Source organism: Sorex araneus, chromosome 10, assembly GCF_027595985.1.
Source record: "Sorex araneus isolate mSorAra2 chromosome 10, mSorAra2.pri, whole genome shotgun sequence".
Classification (NCBI taxonomy): Eukaryota; Metazoa; Chordata; class Mammalia; order Eulipotyphla; family Soricidae; genus Sorex; species Sorex araneus.
In genome coordinates, this window is record NC_073311.1 from 21,830,109 (window position 1) to 21,855,142 (window position 25,034).

General features: G+C 38.0%; 1 protein-coding gene and 1 pseudogene across 6 annotated transcripts in view; both read left to right on the forward strand.

The window, feature by feature from the left end:
- SYT1 (synaptotagmin 1) overlaps window positions 1–25,034 on the forward strand; it is a 574,730-nt gene that overhangs the window by 483,711 nt on the left and 65,985 nt on the right. The gene's annotated exons all lie outside the window — the stretch shown is intronic.
- Window positions 3,966–4,625, forward strand: LOC101555613 (ATP synthase F(0) complex subunit C2, mitochondrial-like; annotated as a pseudogene).

Sequence of the window (25,034 nt, forward strand, 5' to 3'; positions counted from 1 at the left end):
TTTGTTGAGGGGGTTATATGTTTGTAGAGTTGTTTTCTAGCCTTTGACTTTGAGTGTTTGCTCTGACTGTTCAGACATGTTTCATGAAGGCAGCAGAGTATTGGGTTCAATTTTCTGATCCATCCTGCTGCTCTCTGTCTCTGAATTGGTGTGTTTAGCCCATTGACATTCAGAGAGATTATCGTTATGGGATTTTTGTCCCATCTTTCGGCAGTTTGGTGTTTTTGAGGGGCTTGTCTTGTCTTAAAGTAGCCTGTTTAGTTTTTCTTGTAACCATAGTTTTGAGTCTATGAAGTTCCCGAGTTGTTTTCTGTCAGTGAAGCTGTGTATTGTTTCTTCAAATATGAATGAGACTCTAACCAGGTACTGGGTAAAGTATTCTTGGTGAGGTGTTCAGTTCATTGAGCTTTTTTTCACTATATCCCACCAGTCTTCAAGCCTGGAGGGTTTTGTCAGATAACTCTGTTGTAAATCTTAAGGATGCTCCTTTATAAGCAGTTTCCTCCTTTGATCTTGCTGCTTTCAGTATTCTGTCTCTCTGGTTTTTGTCATTCTTATTAGGATGTGTCTTGGAGTATTCTTATTTGGATTTCTCTTAGCTGGTACCCTTCAGGTATCTTGGATCTGAGGGCATGCACTCTTCAGCTCTGGGAACTTCTCAGCAAAGATGGTTTTGACAGTTGCTTCTTCATCAGGGATTTTTCCTGCCCCTTTGGTACCCCAATAATTCTTACGTTGTTGATCTTGAATTTATCCAAATGTCTCTTATCATCTGTTGATTTACTTTTAGGTTCTTTTCCATCTTCTGTTGTCTGGAGATTCTCTGCATCTCATCATGAAGCTCACTGATTCTGTCCTCAGCAGCCATTACTTTGCTCCTCAGTTTTTCACTTTACCTACCAAATTTTTCAAATGTTATTTCTATTTGTATTTTTGTTTGTACTTTTCTTATTTCTGCTCTACTATCCTCTTGTATTTTATTGGTGCTGCATTTTGTTGTTTCTTTGAGTTTCTTATGCATCCTTAACAGCTCCCTTCTAAATTCCTACTCAGAAGAGGTTATGTAGCTCATTGTTACTGGTTGTGTCACGTGGGCTAAATTCTTCACTCGCTAAGCCTGGTGGGTTTCTGTGTTGCTTTACCATTGTGACCTTTGTAAGTTGGACTCTTGCACTCACCATTGCTTTTGTGGTTTTGGTGTAATGCTAATTGGAATAGGGGCTAATGGACTATTGGCCTAATGTGGTTTGGGTGGTCAGGCTGCCCTAATGACAATTCTGCATAAGAGGCTAATTTGCGTTTCTTATGGAATATGGTGGAGGCACATTAATGCACAGCCTATAGCCACTCCCACTGGTCATCTAACCTGCAATTTCAGGCATTAAACTTCCTTGCAGCCCTGTCTCTCATCCTGGTCCAGACAGCGCAGTCTCCACTCTGGAAGCTCACTGGACCTCACTCAGGTTGTTGTCCTTAATTGGTCAATATTGAAAACAGAAGCCCAGAGATGAGATGGATAAATAAAGCAAAACTTTATTTGCGTAAAGGAAAGGAAGGGGAGGGGATCTGGGTCATGGGGTTTCTTTAAGTAGGATACTTGGGATAGGTTAAAAAAAAACTCTTTTTATATTTTCTTAACTAGAGGGCTAGCCCAGGACTTTGCAACGGGTTTAAGACATGAAGGATGGTAAAACTATAGAAGTTGGGAAAGAGCAGGATGTTTGAGAGGACTGTCTTTCTGTCCCATTTCCATACCAAAAATCTTTCTCTGGTGCAGTTCTCTTTCTCTGTCACTTTGCCTACCATCCTTTCTGTCCCTATATAAGTGTATCAAACCCTCCAATAACTTTTCACTATAGTGTATTATGCACAACAAGCTCATCTGGCTACTTCCTGCTGACAATAATTGGAGGTCTGGATCACAGGTAGAGCCCCCGCAAAATAAAGGGAATTTTCCATGGATCCTCAGCAGAAATCCAGTGGAATACCCGTTCCAGGTTTAGTAATTTAAAGGACTGTACATAAAAGTTTACCAACATGTATAGGAGACACGCGCCAAATATTAAGAATAGGAATGAAAATATGATGGGAAAAGAAATGGAAGGATCCAAACCCAAAAGCTACAGCTTCTAAAACCATTTATTAGCACACTCCATGCACCGCACCTGGGCTACCCACACAACGCATTGGTCAACAAGGTAAACATCATCCCTGTGCTCAGGGAGTCTATAGTCTCATGGAGACCAATAAACATAGGCAAAGAATAATCACAAATTCAATGTTAATAAAAGAATGTGAACAAGAAATATAAAAGAGGTTTCCATCACCCAAAAGATAATTCTCATTTTAAAATTAGAGGCAATTATCAAACTTTATCACTTTTTTAAAATATTTGTACAAAACATTTATACATATAAATCAGATAAGCACCTTTAAGAGTCAAAGATATGGGGAAAGGTGTCTCCTTTTATAACCTATGCTTGGTGGGCATATATTTTTATAATGATAAGATTCACATTTGCTATTTACCCATCACGAAACCTTTTGAGCATATTCTTCCTTTCATGTTATACTAGCCATAGGTTTATAAACCATATGTTTACTATTGGACTGGAGCAATAGTACAGTGGGTAGGGTGTTTGCCTCGCATGTGGCAGACCTGGGTTCAATTCCTCTGTCCCTCTTGGAGAGTCTGGCAAGCTACTGAGAGTATTCCTCCCACAAAGCAGAGCCTGGCAAGCTACCTGTGGCATATTCAATATGCCAAAATCAGTAACAACAAGTCTCAATAGAGACATTACTGGTGCCCGTTTGAGCAAATCGATGAACGATGAGATGACAGTGCTACAGTGCTATTTTTACTATTATAGCTATATAAAGTGAGCATTATATTTAACAGTAAAGATAAGCATATATAATCTAAAGCAAAGATATTATAATTTTAAGAAATAGTACAGCAAGTAGGGCACTTGCCATGGCTGACCCAGGTTCAATTCCTGGCATATAGTTTCCCAATCACTGCCAACAGTAATACCTAAATGCAGAGCCAGGAAAAACCCCTGAGAATCATGGGGTATGGCCTAAAAAACAAAAATGTATACATATATATTATTAATGGTAATTATTCCTGAAAAAAATGGTGAGGCATACCTACTAAGATAAATAATTAACTTCACGATAAAACAATTCATTGAGATATTTGATTTTGTTTGATACTTCATTTTTTAAAGTATCATGGCTGGAAAAAAAGGCATCATAAAAGTAGATATTTGTACTATTTGGTAGTATTTGGTTTGGTATTTCTGGAAAATAAAAACAAGTATAACACATCAACTAGAGTGTTTTTTTAATTTTAGCCAATTTTGCTAACCTCCAATAGCACACATTTTTTACCTCTAATCATGATTGTCACAGAGCTCATTTCAAAAGCTGAAAAGATATTAACTCTGTTTTACTCTTATTTTTCATTCATGACATATACTTCATTATCAACTCTTTCAGCTCTGCTCTATTTCAGGAACTAGTTTAAGCAATATGCTCATTTGGTGAGGATTACTTCAGTTTCAATTGAATAATATCATTTCCGACTCAGTATGACTTGGCTCACATAACTGCAATACCAGCAGAAGACTAAAACCAGTAAACAGATGAAGGTGCCTCAAAAAAAAATGGTGTTCCTGTGCATGCCTCGGGAACCCTCAAGTACTACATGGGAATCATGAACAAATAGGGTGCCCTTGTCATTTTCCCCCCACAATTTTGTAAAGTTCTACCCACCTTTTTAAAAGAAAAATAAATAGAATGTAGATCTAAAATTTCTTCCCCATGGGGATGACCTGATGCCAGGATAGAAATCACAGAAGAAATATTGCTAATGTAAGATAGGTTATAAAGCCCAAATCTGCCTGCCATGTTTTATTTTGCTCTACTTTGTTTCACCAAAATCTGAAAAGTGTGTATATTTCCCTATTAAAAAAAAATCACCCTCTCTGTCTTCTCGACCCTGGGAACAGCTCTCCTGCCACAGCCCCTCATCCCCTGAAGATGTATGACTGCGCCAAATTCATCTCCACCCCCATTGTGGTCAGGAGCACCTCCCAGGTGCTGAGCAGATCACTGTCTGCTGTGGTGCTGAAGTGAACAGAGACACGTACAGATGAGAGCCGCGGCAGCTTGGCAGCACCACGTCCCCTGACCTCACTTATTCCGAGCCGCAACTTCCAAACCAGCGCCATTTCTAGGAACATTGACACAGCAGCCAAGTTCATTGGGGCTAGGACTGCCACGGTCAGGGTGGCTGGCTCTGGAGCTGGGATTGGCACTGTGTTTGGAAGCCTCATCATTGGTTATGCTAGGAACCCTTCCCTGAAGCAGCAGCTCTTTTCCTACACCATTCTGGGCTTCGCCCTTTCGGAGGCCATGGGGCTCTTCTGCCTGATGGTGGCCTTTCTCATCCTCTTCGCCATGTGAAGGAGCTGTCTCCACCTCCCATAGCTATTTCTCCTGTGTCTCTTCTGCCCTATATGTTCATCTTCCAGAACTTCCCCTGGCTGCCTGGGGGAAATGGTTGGCTCAGGGTATGACAGAGGGAAGACAAATAAATACTGTATTAATAAGAAAAAAAATCAATTGCTCAATGACTGGGGAGATAATTCCGGGACTGCAGCTGGCCCTGATTCAATCCCTGGTACAGCCTAACATCTCCTGACCACCACCTAAATATAAATCCTGAGCATAGCTAGGTGGGCCCCAAAACGAAAGAGAAATAAGCTCAAGGTAAATTCTAACTCAGAAGGAGAGTTGCATTGAAGTTTGTTGATTTAAATGTGATATAATTTTGTTAGAAAGGACACATTCTCATAATTGGTATTTTTTTTCTCAAAAATCACGTTTTATTGGTACAGAGTTGTAACCAAGAATTTATTGGTTACATACTAACATCACATCTACTAATATTAAATAAATCACATAGCTTTCCCAAACATACTTTGTATCTAGACAATAAAATTAGGTGCTACTAAGTTAAGACAGCCTGCCTGATTTTCTTTTTTTTTTAATTTTATTAGTTTATTTTTAATTAGAGAGTCATCGTGAGGGTACAGTTACAGATCCATACATCTTTATGCTCATGCTTCCCCCATACAAAGTTCAATAACCCATCCCTTCACCAGTGCCCATTCTCCACCACCCGTAAACCCAACATCCCTCCCCCCCTCCCCAGACCCGTCTCCCCCCACCCCACCCTGCCACTATGGCAGGGAATTCCCTTTTGTTCTCTCTCTCTCTGATTAGGTGTTGTGGTTTGCAAAAGAGGTGTTGAGTGGCCATTGTGTTCAGTCTCTAGTCTGTATTCCGCCCGCCTCACCCTTCCCCCACATGACCTCCAACCACATTTTGCTTGGTGGTCCCTTCCCTGAGTTACCCAGAATGAGAGACCAGCCTCCAAGCCAACATCATTGGTATTTTTAATTATTCATAAATTCCAGCATTACACCACAATCTAAAAGGAAAAACATATAAAGAGGTAGTAATCTGCCTTAATTTCAGAATTCACAAGGCCAAACACGGAATAGATGTGAGTGGATATTAAACAACATAAGAGAAACTGAATGGTAAAGGGAATCTATCCACAAGCATATGAAGAACTGGCCCAGAGCAGAGTAGGGGGGATGTCATGTATTCATCAAATCTGCAGTCAAAACCCACCCACTATATCACACTGAGCAGTACTAAGGTGAATAAAATGCAACACCTGCCTCCAGGATGCTCAGAGTTGGCTTGTGTAGATCTATTTAGAAAGAGTACTGTGCATGCCACTTAAGTGAGGAGTTCCCAAATTTTTTCTGTAAAGGATCAGTGAGTGAATAAATTTTGAAGGCCACATAGACTCTTGCAACTATTCACTCTGCCTTTGTAACAAGAAAGCCACATAGACAACATATTCCAAAACTAGGCATGACTTTATCCTAATAATATTTTAATTGTGAGACCTAAGGTAGCTAAATAATAAAACACCTGTATCACAAACATTAGGACCCCAAGTTAGATCCCTGGAATCATCCTCATCTGCCGAATGCAGTTCCAGGAGCACTGGCAGTAAGGTGGTAAGGCCTTGCATGCTACTGACCCTAGTTTGATCCCTAGTTTGAATATGCCCAAGCACTACCAGAAATAATCCCTGAGCACAGAGGCAGGAGTAAGACTTGAGCACTGTTGGGCCTGGCCTAAGCAACACCCGCTAAATTCCTTGCATTGCAACGAAGTTTGGGAACATCACAACCAACCAAATGTGTGTGACCCCACCAATCACAACCACAAAGAGAAAGGAGAATTTAATTTTAAAAAGTTTTGTTAAACTTTATTAGTGGACACCACTGTTAGAATTTCAGATATTTTTGCATCTAGTGGATTTTCTCCTTTTGATTTTTTCTTTAACCTTTAAAAATGTAAATGCCTCTTAGATCAGAGCCCACAGGAAACTGCAGCAGTCACATTTGGTCCATAAGCAGTCATTTGCTGAGCCATAAAGAGATTAATAGGATTTTAGGGAGCTCAGAGAAAGGGTAAGTATCCCAGGTAGTGGGTATCATGAAGGCTTTCTGGAGAAAGAACTGAGTTGAGGGATTAGACAGCTCATAGGCCAAAAGTATAATGTCAGCAAAGGCATGGCTGTGTAAAACCAGAAGAGGAATGCTCACAAACCACACTGCAGTCAGAACATGGAGCCAAAAGTGGGAGACAGGCAAGGTCAGAAAAAAGAAAATGAAATTTGTGGCTCTGGAGATGATGTGTAGACACCGTAGCACTGCACTGTCACCGTCCTCCTGTTGTTCATCAATTTGCTCAAGCGGACACCAGTAACGTCTCCATTGTGAGACTTGCTGTTACTGTTTTTGGCATATCAAATACGCCACTGGTAGCTTGCCAGGCTCTGCTGTGCAGGTGGGAAATTCTTTATAGCTTGCCAGGCTCTCCAAGACAGACGGAGGAATTGAACCCAGGTCGGCAGTGTGCAAGGCAAACACCCTACCCGCTGTGCTATCGCTCCAGTCCATGTAGACACTGAAGGGGTTTAAATAGGGAGTTTGTGTTGGAAGGCTCAACAGTGGAGAATTCTAGAATGGCAGCTCACCTCCAGGTATAGGGGCTGGCTGATTTGAACTGGGATCTCAGTTCTGCCACTCAGCAAACCTGTGACTTCAAACTGGTTTCTTGTACTCCCTGAATCTCAGTCCTCTCAGCTGAAAAGCAAGGACAATCCCTACCTGAATATTTGTCATTTCCTTTCATGTCAACGCTTCCCTCACGGACAGTGTCACAGCTAGTTATGAGCTTCACTGCAAAGTTGTTTGTTAGACGCCCCTTTTAGTTGCCATTATCAGTGAGCAGACTCGATCCATAAACTCCAAGTGCCTATCATGGTTTCTGACAACTCCAAAGTCAAAAGACCAATGTTCTCCCACCTGGTATTCCATCCGTGTGTGTCCTCCTCATTTTGCAAGGATCAATATGTCTGCTTAAAACTTGGAGCAAAACATTGAGAAAAAAAAATGATTCGTTGGTTTCTATACAACTACTTATCCAGAAGCTTATTTTCCATGAGTGTTTTAATTATGCTACTTTTTCCCTTTTTCATTGAGATTCTTTCCTTGAAATTTCTCTAAACTGAATCAGCAATTTTCTGGTTTATATTTCACTAAATTTGGTTTTTTGTTTGTTTGGGAGCCACACCAAGCAGCGGTCAGGGGTGATTTCTGGCTTGTTGCTCAGTGATCCCTCCCAGCGACACTCAAAAGACTATATGCCATGCCAGAGATCAAATCCAGGCCTCCTGCATGCAAAGGATGAACCCGAGCCCATTGAGCTATCTTTCTGGCCGCTGAATTGCACTAAACTTGAAGTGCAGCAAAAATCCCTCTAATGCACTATTCATCATACTAATTTTTAACTTAAACTCAGAGATAGAACAACAAATGATCCATTTTATGAATGGTCTATGAATGAATACATTCCTCCTAAATTTATTGCCCCAAAGACATTTATATTTCATTATCCAATATCATATCACTTTGTGAGTTGTACATCTGTGACTTATCTCATTTTCCAGGATGCTTGTTCCAGGGGAAACCAAAAAGTAATAAAATTTGTGTTCATTTTTAGGTAAAATTGCTCCCTAATTTTCAAATGCATTCATTCATCCAATAAATATCTATTGAGTACTCCCTATGTTCTATGAACAGTAGCCAAAGCTTTTCTTTTGTAGACTATAGACGGGTGAAGGCACTTGACATGCATGCAACCATTTCTTTCTCCATCATCACATGGTTCCCCAGGTACAGATGGAGTGACACGAAGCACAGTGCCAGAAGTGCCCGAGAGCACGGCTGAGTGTGACCAAATCCCCCCACTGTTTTCCTTCTAGGTATTCATGTAATCCTTTTCCTAAGCATACTTTCTAAATAGTTTATTTCCTAATCAATTTATTTTCCTCTTATTATTGTAACAATTACTTACACAAAAAAAAAACTAAATTCTAGTGGTTGACTAGCATTGTAAACACTATTTATCAAATGTAAGAATTCATAGGAATAAGTTACAGGTATATTAAGAAGCACTATCTTTGTTCTTCTTTTTTTTTTTTTTTTTGCTTTTTGGGTGACACTTGGCAATGCACAGGGGTCACTCCTGGCTCTGCACTCAGGAATTACCCCTGGCGGTGCTCAGGAGACCATATGGGATGCTGGGAATCGAACCTGGGTCGGCCATGTGCAAGGAAAATGCCCTACCCTATCTATCGCTCCAGCCCCCTGTTTTTAATTCTTCTTAAAAAACATATCTGCATCCTGAAATTCAACTTAATTTACATATGACTGAAAAGCTTCTAAAAATTCAGACTTTAGCCACATTGCCATTGTTAAATAAGTTTTTCTCCCTTTTAGTTCCCAATTCTGTGTGACTGATTATAAATTGCAAATATCCAGGATGTTAAATGATATGCAATTTATTCAACATGCCAAATCTGTTATTTAAAAGCCCTGACATTTTCTAAGGAGTGCTTATAATTACATTCCAACACATATTTTATTATCATGGGTCTTGAATAGAATGAAATGGAGGATAATATGTTTAAGAAAAGCTTAATTATATTTCTTAAAATGAATCCTTTCTAAGAAAACACTATCAAAGTATGGCAAGATACCATGAAATTTTTACATTTTAATCTGTAACTATTAATTTTTCAAGTAGTATGTGTACATTCAATATCATAAGTATATAGCCCATGAACATTTGTTTATTGTGCAGGTATACTCTAAAGCATATATATTCTGGGTATATAAATATATTGTGAAATTATGTGTTAACTAAAATTCTAAGGATAATAGCATTTTAGTGATTAATGTACAATCTACCAAACTTTTTTTAAAAAAGTCGAAGTGGACCTGTAAGCATACAAACTAGCCTTTGTACTAATTGGGAGCAAATTTAATTTTTATTATCCCTCCTTACTTCTTTAATAGTTTTGTTCAATCTTTAATGCAAATAGATATTGTTGAGTATACTATGAGCTAGAGTGTTCTGCCTGGAGGCTAAAGATATAACTGTAAACAAAACAGACAAATCTCTTTCAGGTACCTGATATTCTAAGTAGACAGAAAAACACTAAACAAGTGACAGAAATACAATGTGTTGGATAATAACTGTTGAGGAGAAAAGGAAGCTGGGGATGTTTATGGGACGTGGTCAAATTTACTTTCTGAAGCAAGAGCCAACAGGATGTGTTTCTGAATAATAAAACCTAATGAGGAGTCAAGGACTACAGCCCAGAAAAATAACATTGCAAAAACTAGGATGTGAATATCTATAATAGAGCAGGATAGTATAAAATGGAATAGACTTGCTTAGTTTGTGTTAAGTTTATGAAGTAAATTCAAAGAACACATAGTGCTTAACAAATTTAGTGAAGCAGAGTCAGAAATTTTTTTTTCAAGTTTTCCTGCCTTGATTCTTCATCTTAGGCATGACAAATTACTCTTACATTTTTATCATTTCAAGGACATGTGCAAGCTATTGGTTTTGGTACTTATTCTTTATATTATCTAAAGTCATTAATTATATAAAAGACAGGCTATGACATTTACCTTCATCCCTCACTTTTAATCCTCCTGCTAGACTTACATTCTTTTGTTGTGCCACACACCATACTGAAAATACTTGTTGCTCAGATTGTCAAACACAAATTTTTTTCCTGGATATATTATCCCCTAACCAGGAAAATGCTCCAGGCTTAATTCTTTTATTAAGTTCTCCCAATACACCCCTAATTTGAGATGTATTCAGCTCTCCAGAACAGATCTAAGAAGAAATGTTCAGAAATACAAGCCTGACCTACTCTAAAGGAACTTCTTTCTACTTGTATTCATAACCTGTAATGCTTGAACACTAATTCTTTTTTTTTTAATTTTTTATTGAGTCACCATGTGGAAAGTTACAAAGTTTTCAGGTTTAAATCTCAGTTATACAATGCTCGAATACCCATCCCTTCACCAGTGCTCATATTCCACCACCAAGAATCCCAGTATAGCTCCACCCCGCCCCCTCACACCCCAAACCCCCCCACGCCCCTAGCCCCCCCCTAAGCCCCCCCCCGCCTGTGTAACTAATAAATTTCACTTTACTTTCATTTTGATTGCATACAATATTTCAACAAAACTCACTATTATTGTTTGGAGAGTCTCTCCCCTAAAGTCAGACCTGCTGAAAAGGAAGCATTAGATAATTTGTTTTCCATTGCTGAGGATGAAGAGGTATGAGGTCGAGTGACCACACTTAGCGGCCTCTCAGTTTTGGGTTTCTGTAATTTAGTATTTTAGTAACTAAGTCCAGAGAGATATCTGCCAGAAGTTGCATCATGGCCAACTTGTACTTCTCAGTTACATTATATTCCACATATGAGTGCAATCTTTCTATGTCTGTCTCTTTCTTTCTGACTCATTTCACTCAACATGATACTTTCCATGTTGATCCATTTATATGCAAATTTCATGACTTCATGTTTTCTGACAGCTACATAGTATTCCATTGTGTAGATGTACCAGAGTTTCTTTAACCAGTCATCTGTTTTGGGGCACTCTGGTTTTTTCCAGATTCTGGCTATTGTAAACAGTGCTGCAATGAACATAGAAATACATATGCCATCTCTACTACACCGTTTTGCCTCTCCGGGATATATTCCCAGGAGTGGTATTGCTGGGTCAAATGGAAGCTCAATTTCTAATTTTTTGAGAATTGTCCATATTGTTTTCCAAAAGGGCTGAACCAGTCGGCATTCCCACCAGCAGTGAAGAAGAGTCCCTTTCTCCCCGCATCCACGCCAACACCGGTTGCTTTTGTTTTTCGGGATGTGGGCCAGTCTCTGTGGTGTGAGATGATATCTCATGGTTGTTTTGATCTGCATTTCCCTGATGATTAGTGATGTGGAACATTTTCTCATGTGCCTCTGAGCCATTCGGATTTCTTCTTTAGGAAAGCTTCTGTTCATTTCATCACCCCATTTTTTGATCGGGTTGGCAGTTTTCTTCTTGTGGAGTTCAACCAGTGCATTGCATATCCTTGTTATCAACCCTTTATTGGATGGGTACTGCATAAATATCCTTTCCCATTCTGTAGATTGTCTTTGTACTTTGGTCACTGTTTCTCTTGAGGTGCAGAAGCTTCTTAGTTTGAGATAGTCCCATTCATTTATCTCTGTTTTCACTTGCTTGGCCAGTGGCGTGAACACTAATTCTTAAAACAACATTTTTGTTATTTCTTACTCTGAAACAAGTTGTCTTACATAAATTACTAAATCAATGTTATGAAATTAATTTGTCAGCTTAGAATGATAGTACAGTGTGGAAGGTGTTTACCTTGCCAAATAATCGCCAGATCCGGTTTGATCACTGTCATCCCATATGGTCACCCAAGTCCACCAGGAATGATCCCTGTGCTCAGAGCCAAGAGTAAGCACTGAACACCATAGGGTATGGCCAAAAAAAATTTTTTTTTAAGTGAAAGAAATGTGTAAAAAAAAAAAACCCTTCTTAATGAATCAGCTAAAGAGAGGTGAATAGCCACTTAGAATTCTTCATTAAAAGAAGTCTAGGTTGTCAAAAGGAGAGAGAACAAAAGGGAATGCCCTGCCACAGAGGCAGGGTGGGGTGGTGGGGGTTGGGGTGGGGGTGGTGGGAGGGATACTGGGAACATTGGTGGAGGAGAATGGGCACTGGTGGAGGGATGTAAACGATCACTGTATGACTGAAATGCAAACATGAAAGTTTGTAAGTTTGTAACTATACCTCACGGTGATTCACTAATAAAAAAATCCAAATAAAAAGAAAAACAAAAGAAGCTGGGTTGTGATTTGGCAGTAATAATCACACCATTGTGACAATCACTTGTAAAGGTCAAAAATATAATCTGTTGATCTCAGTTTTTAACTAGAAATGCCCATTAGATAAATTTACAGTCAAAATTGGGAATACTCCTATATCAGGTATTAGCATATAAGCCTCAGAAATTCATAGGAATTGTCAAAGTGTCATTTCTCCTATGTTTTAATTTTTTTAATGAAACGCCATGATTTACCAAGTTATTCATAGTTGAGTTTTAGACATACAATGCTTCAGCAGTGATCCCACAACCAGTGTCAACTTCCCTCCACCATGAATGCAACTTCATAAATCAGTGTCAAAAATAAATTTATTTAGCGTGAGAAAGATGACACTGGGATTAAGGCATCTGCCTTACATGTGGCAAACCTGGGTTCAATAAGATACGAAATATGGTACCCCAGAGACTGCCATGAGTTATTCCTAAACAGAGATACAAGAGTAATCCCTAAGAACTGCCAGGTGAGACCCCAAAACAAGCAAACAAGTATATGCTTCAAAATAGCTTTGATCAAAGTGATTCTTTCCAAAATGGAGGTAGGGGAAACTTAGGGCTCTATAGTAGAAATAGAAACTACTTCTTTCAGGATAATTTCCTCCTGAGATAAGGATGCATTCAGTTCTAGTACTGCTCTCTTGTTTCTAAAAATTTACATCTTTTCACTTCTGAGATTATGGTGAAGTAAATGGCTCTCAGACCCAATAAGCGTATCAGCAGAGAAACTTTCAGCAAGTTAATCAAAATTCAGGCAAGACAATGAGATAGGCTCAAAATAGCAAATCACTTGATTACTTAATTAGTAAGAACTCTAGGAAGTGAAATTCCATGTTTTTTATGTTCAATTTATAATATTTCTGAGTAATAGCAGGCAAGAAATGACAAAAATCCGGACTTTTTAAAGTGAGTAAACGTGCCAAATATGGACTATCCCAGAGTCCTCTGAGGACCCTGGAAATAAAGTGAGGAGATTGTTAAACATCATAAACTCCCAGAGAGCAGTCTAAGCTACACAATAATACACTCCATTCACATAAAGTTTCCTGGTGTTTTATAAAGTTAGCTCAAAATTGTGGATTGTTTAAAACCTTTGATTCCTTGCTCAGCGGCAAACTCTTGCAAAGCTGTGATTTGAAATAAACTTCTCTGTTTGTGACTTTTTGTCTCTTAATTTAACAATCATAGCTACATTTGTGTACTGAATTATCACTTAATAGAGCTCTAACTTTGACATTTATTATAAGAATGCTAAAATTACCCAAAATGGTAACAATTAAAAAAAATCAATGAGTTTACTGCTTCTGCTCACTGGTATCACTGTATCTTAAAACAAATCAAAGAGTGGGCCTCATTGAAAAAATGACGTAATGTCTAAGTAAATTGAAGAAGGTGCAAAAGTCATGCCAGAGCATAAATGAATCGATGATTATCCTAATTCCAGGAGGATGTTTTCTGATGTATGAATCTAAACTCCCATTCCAGTGGCAATCTGACCTTTGGAAAACTTTTAGAACTCGCCTATTAATTCAACTTCGTTGGCTCTATTTGTGGATCAGGGGAAAATCCCCCACCTCTCAGGTTTCTTCTTGGGCTGTACTAGTAATCAAAAGGGCATCAGAAAGGTCAGCAAAAGAAAAATGGATTGAATAGCAAACGTATAAAGACTCACATGATTGTCAGAATCAGGTAGTCTTACACAAGAACCTCATCTCAGAGACAGAGATGAGTTCCCAAGATAGAGAGGATATGTTTACAGATCATTTAACACTTGGATGATAACCCCTCCATCCCAAACTGCATTCTTCCAGGGTCATAAAAAGGGGAGTGCCCGTGATTGGTTTCTGATTAGGACAAAGGACTGTCTAAAACCTTCATTGCTCTTCAGCCGAAACTTTACATTCTTTAAGTAAAGGTAAAAGATCCCATCTCTCTCTTCTTTTTCCCTACCTTCTCCTATCAAGGAGATATTTATTGGAAGAGACCTACTCTAAATTTACTGGGGAAAGCCTGTTTGACCCTTTGAGGAGATACCAAACTCTGAAGAATAATCTAGAATCTTAACTACTTTTAGACTTTTTAACACTCTTTCTACTTCATCTTAAAAAAAAAAGAAAAAGGAAACCACAACACCTGTCTTTTAAATCTTTTGAGAAAACATTACCAGGAACTAATTAGCATGTTCTGAAAGATGGGACTGGGCGTTCAGAAAGATTCTTTGGCAAATATTCGATTTTCAAATGTCTTTCTCTATACTTTATCCACATCTATACTTTACCCAGCATGGTCCTAAGTTAAGGAAATGTTTCCCTAGAAGCAAAGGGGGCAAAAGGGGGTTATTTGGCATAACTAAAGGAAGCTTCTCTTTGTTTCCTAAGTAGAACTTTACAAACTAGTTCTTCTCTAAACTCGATTACCTCCTGGAAACATCTATTCCTGCCTTCTTCAAGACACTACTAATTTTTTGCTGCTATTTGAACCACCCTATATGTAGGATCTCAAAGTAGATTAGAGGAATGTACCATGTGTCCCCAAATGTCAAACCCACAAAAGATTAGCACCTATACTATATTTCCCATGATCTGATGAGGTAACTGCTACCATTGATAAACAAATGCCATTGCTACTCACTCAGCATTCACTATATCTTGGGCACTGTCCTAAACACTTGACCATCTTTACCTCATTCAGTTCTTTGACAATTCTAAACACCTGAGCATATCACAGTTGATATTAAAAACAATGACTTAGAGACCTAAGGAATGCAAAATCTACCTCTTCAGCAATATATGATTCTTCCAGGGTTCAATAGAATTTTTTAAATTGAATAAATTTTTTAAATTAATACTACAATGCTGTTATTCTGAATTCCTACTTCAAAACACAACAGTTTTAAAGGGGGACTGAAGGGGAGCACCCCTGAAAATGCTCAGGGCTTTGTCCTGGCTCTGTACTCAAGAATCACTCCTGGGGGACTCAGGGGACCGTATAAAATATGGGAGCTCAAACCCTGGCTATCCACATTCAGGGCAGCACCCTCCTGCTGTATTATCTCTTCCACCTATCTGTACTATCTATTATAGCTGCATTTATTTTGCTCTCCCAAACAAATCTAGTCTTTGTTCAGAGATAAGACCTGATGTTTAAATTTTTTGAAGACTGTAAATTTGGAGTCTCTCTTAAGTTCCCACTGAATTAGAGCATTCTTATCAGGTCTCCTTGAAGAAGATAAAAAGAGTGTCACGGTTGCAGAAGCAGAGCAACAGAATCTAAGGGCTAGGCAACAGTACAGAATTGAAATGCAGGAACATCTCTGTGTACTTACTCCCCATCTTAGCACAGCAGGGCAGGGGTTTTGAAGGGTTTTAATTCTGAATTTCTGTTAGAATAACATCTGCCAAGCACAAGCACTGGATGTAATACTTGTCCCCATAGAGGAAAATGAGGAGCTTATCATGCCGGTCTTTGTCGAGATAATACCTACACCTGTTGTCAGGCTAAAGATTTAGAAACTCCTGGCTGAAATGCCAGGTCTGCTGTGTGAAGGTTAGAGAACATAGTGGAGGTACAAATTGCTTGGAAGCAAGCTGATGTTAAGTTGCCATGGCAAAGGAAATGCAGACAATGAGAAGCTCCTGCATTAATATTTTCTGTGTCTTGTTATGATAGGATTGTCCAGCAGAGAAGCATTTTTTTAATACTTTCACTGACATGAACAGATAAAATAATAAACACTAATTATAGAGTATTATAATGATTTCTGGGCTTTGCCTCAGAGGGGCGTATATCTGGTTAGGTAATTATGTCTCTGACAGATAGGTTTTTATGTGAGAATTGAGGACGATGAATCTAGTTTATTGCCTGCTGATGAGACCACAGGGGAGAAAGGTCATGAGGCACGCTTATTAAGATCATTTTAGGCAACGTGTTTTTCAATCAGTTGTCAAGATACTTTCCTCTGGTTAATAAAATGCTTCCTATGGAAATGACACAATGATTTTCAACCATGGAGACAGTTACTTCCAGGAACCAAGTAAACTGCGAAACTGTCCTCAGAATGAATTCTTGAATATATGTTGCCATTGCATACAATACTCTGAACTTTATCCTTAGCGTGAAAAAAGAAAACTGGATTCTTTTTTTTTTTTTTTTTTTTTGCTTTTTGGGTCACACCCAGCGATGCTCAGGGGTTACTCCTGGCTTTGCACTCAGAAATTACTCCTGGCAGTGCTTGGGGGACCATATGGGATGCCGGGGATTGAACCCAGGTCAGCCGCGTGCAAGGCAAACGCCCTACCCGCTGTGCTATCGCTCCGGCCCAAAACTGGATTCTTTATCACAACTTTTACATTCCTTGAGAGACTTTTCTCCCCACTGATGCAGATTCAAGTTTCTACGTGATTCTAGATAATGTTTAACAGGTCCTCTGGCCTCAAGGAATTTTCAAATATGCGCAATCAAGTCTACGCATGTACTTAGCTCTCTTTCTGCATCATAATAAATATCTTCCTGTATCTTCCTGTATCCTAATTGACTTTTCCAGTAAAAGAGCATAGTGATACTCTACCCTTTTAGGTAGTAAAGAATTGCCAAAAGAAAAACAGCTCTGAAAATTAATCAGAAAACACAGTACAAGACCTAAATAAAGCTTCAACAGTTTGAAAATACACAATGCTCTGCTCTTCTGGAAATGATCCATCTGATCAACATGATTTGGTTTTGTTGTAAGAAACCCCCAGTCAGCACCGAAGCTCATAGTCCTGTCCCGGGAGTTCAAGTTCTGCACTTTACTGCAAGGAAAATTTTAAGAACAAGTAAGAACATGTACAGAGTGTTTATTTTATTGGAAGCTGGAAGCAAAAGTACACACACATCAGGGTCGGAATTCAGGTGAACTCTAGAGAATAACACAGTTCCAAATTTATTCTGAGGTTAGGTAGCTATAGAACTGGGGCAGATGGCCCAGAAAGATGCTACCATGGGCAGAGCACTTGCCTTGCATATGGCCAACCCATGTTGAATCCCCAGCATTACATACTGAACCCAGGTTCGATCCCCAAACCACTCCTTGCAAACCCCTGAGAAGTGATCCCCAAGTGCTGGGCCAGAAGTATTCCCTGGACACTGATGGGTATGGCCCCCAATCCAAAAAGAACTGGGATATATTGTTTTTTATTTTATTGAATTACCATGAGATAGAGCATTACAAAGCTGTTCATGATTGGGTTTCAGTCATACAACGTTCCAACACCCAACCCTCCAGCAGTGTAATATCCCAGCACCAATGTCCTCAGTTTCCCTCCCACCCCTCCAAACTGCCCTGCAATCCCACTTGCCTCTATAGCAGCAACTCTCCTCTCTCTTTATCTTTCTCTCTTGATGAAATGTGTATGAAATTTCAAAAGAGAGGAAGATTTGTGGGGATGCTGATTTCTCCATCACAGCATCATCCAGATTCAAATTTTATTTGGTTGCTATGAGGAAAATGTATAATGTCATGGCAGGGTGGATATGATTTTTTAATAATGTAATTGTACACTGAAATTGAGTTATCTCTAGGTCACTTGATTATTTCTTCTGCTTCTAACTAAAGACTTTACTTTTGTTCACTTTCTGGTGTCCAACATCTATAATTCATTTGGACATTAGGCATCAAGGTTTTATGCACAGACATGAAAAAAAATTTTTTTTATCAAAGATGGAAAGGGGAGGTAACAGAAGTTGATATGACAAAATATAGCAAAATATAGGTTACAACAGGTGATCTTCCTTCTATGAGCATAAGGATGTTTGCTTAAGGAAACAATAGGATGCTATTCATCCTGCCGCATTAGCACAAGAGAATGTTTTCTCATGACAGGGAAAGTTTTCCGATTCCTGTCATTTAGACCAGCATATAACACACTTACACTGTTCTCCTGTCTCAGTTTCAGCACTTTTCTCTCAGCCTGCTACAAGTATAGTGATTTGGAGAGGTCTGGGATTGGGAGTAGGTTTACTACTTTAAAACTATGGCAAATGATTTGTACTTCGAACATTGAGTCAAAAAATTCCTGGGTTCTGAAGCATAAATGTCACCATGCAGTTCCCTCAGAATTACTAAACAAATCCAGCAATTGTCAAGATGCAAGCATTTCTACAGAATAAAATATAAAAGTTTCTTTCAAATAGTCTGTGTTGTTTGGGGTACTGTAGATAATTGAGGATCACTTGCCATGTTATCCAGGAATACTCTAAGGAAAGATTGAGCCACAACAAAACATAACTATTGAAACATTTCTTCCCGGTATAATGATAGCCATTAGATGCTTTGTGAAATAGACATACATATTTCCATTTCATCCTTAACAATAGATCCACTTTATTCTGTTCAATACAGAACAATAACAAAATAAATTCATGCCACTATTCCAGATACATATACATATATTTTTTAAAAAATTTCTAAAAACAAGCAAACAGAAAAATATTTCTCTGCTCCTCTCCCTTTTATGTACATCTTTCTGTTGTCCCCTGCAGAATTTGCAAAGTTAGACAAAACACACAGTGGAATGATCAGAATTTAATTAGTTTTATTTGTTATTGCAACAGCTTTGAAATTCCTTCATCTTAGAAAGGAGTGCATCCCTAGATTATTCACAGACATATGAGTAAAGAAACTTTACTACATAGAGAAAATTTTTACATTGCACTTCTCAGTTCTTAATCATGTAAATCACCGATGCCTCTCTAAAGGGTGCAGATCCCATTTTCTCTTTATTATTTTGATGAGCTAACATGATGAATTCATCTCTGTAGAACTACAAAAGAAAAAAAATGTGATAAATGGCCCCTAAGAAGATTTCCTCTCTGAGATCACACTTGATATTTGAAAATTCTCTGGGGAAACTAGAATACTATTGAAGTCTATGTAGATCCTACTTATTCAGCTAGAACAGAGGTTCCCAAACTTATTTAGCCTAGTACCCCTGAAAACAATTACTCCAGGAGCTGGAGCGATAGTACAGCAGGTAGGACATTTGCCTTGCACATGGCCAATCTGGGTTCGATTCCCAGCATCCCATATTGTCCCCTGAGCACCGCCAGGAATAATTCCTGAGTGCGTGAGCCAGGAGCAACCCCTGTACATCACTGGGTGTTATCCAAAAAAGAAAAAAATAATTACTCCATGAAACAGTAACAACAAGTCTCACAATGGAGATGTTACTAAGCCCACTCGAGCAAATCGATGAACGATGGGACGACAGTGCTACAGTGCTACCCCCTAGAAATCTAGTTGATTTACATGAAAAGAAAGTGCTCCTCACAATTTCACAGTTGCATAAAGGTTACTACCACCCCTCAGCACTGTTTCAGTACCCACAAGGTATTGCCCATTTTTAGGAAAGACAAAACTAGAGGATTAACAATCCTCTGAAGAATTCAGTGTTAAGGGCAGGCCAACGGGTGATCACTTTAATCTGGATATATTTTTATAAAATAAGGAAATTGAGTTTTAGTAGTTAAAGCAAATTCTCCATATCTTTTTTTTTATTCCACCAAGAATTAACTAGACAATGAGCACAATAACTAATGTTCTGACTTAGAAAATTTTCAGCAGTTAAGTATTATTATTTGTCCTGAGAATTTTTTAAGCATATGCTTGTGAAAATTGTTCACATGGGGCCAGAATGGTAGTACAGCAGGCAGGGCATCTGCCTTGCCCATGGCCGACCCGGGTTTGGTTCACAACATCCCATATATTCTGCTGAGCACTGCCAGGAGTGATTTCTGAGGGCAGAGGCAGGAATAACCCCTGAGCATCACTGGGTATGACCCAAAAAGCCAAAAAAGAATTCTCTGTAACATATGAAATATAAAACAAGTTTTATCATTGTATCAGTATCACTGTCCTCCTTTTGCTCATCAATTTGCTCGAGCAGGCACCAGTAACGTCTCCATTGTGAGACTTGTTGTTACTGTTTTTGGCATATCGAATATGCCATGGGTAACTTGCCGGGCTCTCCAAGAGGGACGGACAAATCAAACCTGTGTGGGCCACATGCAAGGCAAACACCCTACCCGCTGTGCTATCTCTCCAGCCCATTGTATCACTATACCAAAAATAATCTTATAGGCTCTCTTTCTACCTCTGACTCTTGGATATCAAAAATGAGACTAAATTGAACAGTTTCATATTATAAAAGCAGAAATTTATAAAGACCAATAAAAGTAGCCTATAGAAAAGTATTAAAATGTAGTATTTAGCTTATCATTGAAATTTAAAATTGTTGAAGCCATTGAAATACTTTAAAGTAACTTTACATTGCCTAACCAAGTGGGTGGGTTATTGAAAAAATGCTATGGCACTCAGATAAGTGATTATTATATGGGGTAGGGACCGGAGGAGGCTGGGTCACAACTGGCTATACTCAAGGCTTACTCCTTACTCTGTTCTCAGGGAACCATAGGCAATGCAGTGGGCTGAACCACCAATGACCGCATTCAAGGCAAACACCCTAACCACTGTACCATTTCTCTGGCCCCTTGAATGATTCTTTTGGCAAACTGATTCTTTGACACACATTCTGGAAATTTTGCACCACATTGTGAAAGAATTTGAAGCCACAATGATGATTTAACTTTATAATTTTATCATTTCAGGTTTTTAATATCAGCAAACAGAAATGAAAGTTTGATTTAGTATCGCTGGCAGATGTGAGGAAACATTATGTCTTATATGATAGGTTTAATTGGCTTCTTCTTGAGTTATGTACACATTATGTTCCTAATCTGTTTATGTATACGTGTTTAATGCCCAGATCTTTGAATTATTATTTGATGGTTTACTTTTTTCTTGTGAGGATTATTTCTACAAAGTAATTTATAATAAACAACTGATGGTGAGACAGAGATATTCGGTTGCAGTGTGGAACAAGCTACTATCAAAATAACATTTTCAAACTATACAACTAGTTATTGAAAATGAATTACACAAAATTATGCACAGTTGTTTGTGTACTTTTTTTGTCTTCTATCTATTTGTGGATGTTCAATCAAGGTTTATGTATATTCATTGATGTTTCAAGTATGATTAGCCTTAAAAACATAACTTGAATCTTTATGTTAACCCCCCCAAAAGAATATCACCCAAAATTAAAATTAAAGTCATGACACTAAAATTACTAGTTGCAGAATGCCAGGATTTACAATTCAAAATGGTATCAGGTGAACGAGAGAAATAAACTGCATGTGAAGACTCTTATGGGTTTTAGCATAAATAGGTATATTAGGCCACATTTATCCATTTTAAAGAGGACCTAGATAACTATAGTTTTAAAATGAATTACCTTATGTTTTTAATTGAGGAAAATGTGTTCATGAACCTACTAGAAAATAAAATGAAACCATGAAAACTTTGCACTGGTGAGAACAGAGGTGGTGCTTCCTAACTCTCCAAAGTTTGCGCTTTCCTCTTTTCTTCCTTCCTACTTTTCCTGCTTCTATCTATTAGCTGGATGACGTAATCTATCATTAAGTGAACAAACTAGAAGAATTGTACCGTGAAAAGAAAAACAAATTTTTATAAAAATTCAGGCTAGCCAAGGATGACGGTAGCAACAGTGAACATCTTTAACTTGGTTCTGAGCTTGTTCGAATACCACTGGGTCAACATTCACAAATGTTAGGTCTTGTATTACTGTAAGAGCTCTCTTCACCTTCATTCTGATTTGAACTAAAATTGCATCAAGTCACTTCCAACGAAAGATACTTCCAACTCTCTTCAGGGAAAAATTTGATTCATAAAAGAAACATTTGTTATATAGGTAAGGTTATAAGGTTATATAGGTTATTTTTTTGCTTTGGGTGCTATACCCAGTGGTTCCTAAGACTACTCTCAGCTTGGTACTCATAAGAGCACGTAGTCTTTGGAATCAAACCAGAGTCCCAGCACTCAAAGTATGAGCTCCATCCCATCAAGCTATCTCTCCAGCTGTGTGTGTGGGTGTGTGGGTGTGGGTGTGTGTGATAGAGAGAGAGAGAGAGAGAGAGAGAGAGAGAGAGAGTTTTAACATATACAGTTTGTATTGATTATTTTAAAAAAGAAAAACAGAAAGAAAGAAAGAAAGAAAGAAAGAAAGAAAGAAAGAAAGAAAGAAAGAAAGAAAGAAAGAAAGAAAGAAAGGAAGGAAGGAAGGAAGGAAGGAAGGAAGGAAGGAAGGAAGGAAGGAAGGAAGGAAGGAAGGAAGGAAGGAAGGAAGGAAGGAGGAAAAGGAGGAAGAAAGAAATTCTTCCCCTTGATTTCAGGGAGAGGATTGTGTGTTAGAAACAATATGAATTTTGTAGCAGTGGAAATTTCTGAGCAGTTTCAAGTTCTCTTCAGAGAATACCTAAAGAAGCAGGAATTTTTAATATCAATTTCTGGGGCTAAATATATTATGAAAATTATCTTTAAGAATATGACATAATATAAATTATTTCAATTATCTTTACAAAAACTTGTGACATCTAAATCCTTCCATTTAACAAACTCCAAGTGAGTCCATCTTTGAATGCCATTAAGTTTATACAATGCCAGAAACCTTGTTATCCCATAATAATTAGAAATATGCTTAGCTTCGATTTGTTCTACTTGTCTCCTTTGAACTCATCATCTTTGAATGCCATTAAGTATATACAGTGCCAAAACCTTGTCATTCCAGAATAATTAGAAAAATATTTAGCCTCGATTAATTCTACTTGTCCATTACTCTCCGAGACTCTATCTTACAATAGAATTTTATATACATTCAATTGATCCCATTCACATTTTCAAATCCTAGGAAAAAAATTAGAAGTGGAAAAAATTATGTGTGGAAATATCAGTTGTCTGATCCAAGGAACATTTTCAATAGACTAAAAATAACTTATTAATCAAATCTTTTAGCAAGACAAATGTCAACCATAGTTTATTTATAGCAATTCTGAATCTCAGGAAAAACAGATACTAAAGAGATAAGACATCTGCTTGATAAGTTATCCTTGCACATGGCCAACTCCATTTTAATACCCACACTTCATATGGTCCCCTGAGCACTGCCAGGAGTGATCCCTGAGCACAGAACCAAGAGAAAGACTGAACACCATCAAAGGTAAGCCAAGTCCCTCGCCCAAAATATTTTGAATCTGTATCATATTTTAAATATTCTAATATGCACTAATTATATTTTTCCACAGTATCATGTCCCTAAGTAGACCAAATAAGTCCTAAATAAAATAGTAAATGAAAACTCATATTATTTGTTGTTAACTTAAAGTAATAAGACATTGCCATTTTTCTCAGTGACTCATACAGTGTCCTAAGTGCTTTATTAGGACTAACCCATGTAAAACTTCACACTAACCCAATGAGGTAGGTACTGTAATTATCATCATTTTGCAGATGAGGGAACTAAAATCTTAAGAGCTTAAACATGAATATAGAGGTAAAGCTGGAATTAAAATCAAGTTTGCCTGCCTTCTGAATCATTATTCTATGCTTCATCCTAGCCATATATTTATGTGCAGGTACTACAGCCCTCTCATCATTGAATATTGCAGCATGAAGATATTTAACTTTATTCTAGCACATATAATGGCACATGATTTTATGAACTCCTAAAATATCCCTGAGAATTGAGACCAATTTCCAAGCTCTTTAAATTGATATTAAAGGCTTTAATGACTTCCTTCTTGCTACATGGTACAAATTATGTCACTAAAAGCAAAGTCTTGGTCAATACATTTAGTATCAGTTTGTCACATGTCCAAAGCTGAAGGTTGGTTTAGATCCATAGACTACATCAGAATTTTCTGAAATACTTGTTGAAAGTGCAAGTAATTGTGCCAGAGTGATAGTACAGCGGGTAGGATGTTGCCTTGCATTCGGCCAACCCAGGTTCAATCCTCAGCATCCCATATGGTCCCCCAAGCCCCGCCAGGAGTAATTCCTGAGTGCAGAGCCAGGAATAACCCCTGAGCATCTCTGGGTGTGACCCAAATAGCAAAAATTAAATAAATAAATACATAAATAAATAAACAAGTGCAAGTAATCAGGCCCAACCAATGAATCTGATCCAGTGTCTCTTAAATAAAGACTGAAGTACAAATATATTAATAACTCTGAGTTATTCTGAAACACAGGATTAAACAACTAGCCATTTAGGGTATGCTAGCTTAATGAAATTCAACAAAAAAATAAATAAAAGAAAATAGTGGTTTTCAAAACAAAGGAGAAAAACTTTAAAAAACAAATTCTTCCCAGTAACAACAAAATATATTCTAGAATGATCAACTTCTCATATTGCTTAAAATTTTTGAAAAGCCCCCTTGGAATTAAAATTACAAAACTTGTTTAATAAAGAATAACACAGTCCGTGGGTCTTATCTTCAGCACACATATTAAGAAGATGGCCAAGAGCTAAAGTGACCCATTTTTATTTTTTGAATGTTGAAAAGATATTGTCAAGAGCAATAAACTAAAAGTGGATATTATCTTTTGTAATCATTGAAATAGAACCCCCAACAGTTTTGCGTAGACAGTAAGAATTACACATGATTACACCACTTAAAAGTGAGATGAAATAAGTGAATTTATTTTTATTCAGGAGAGC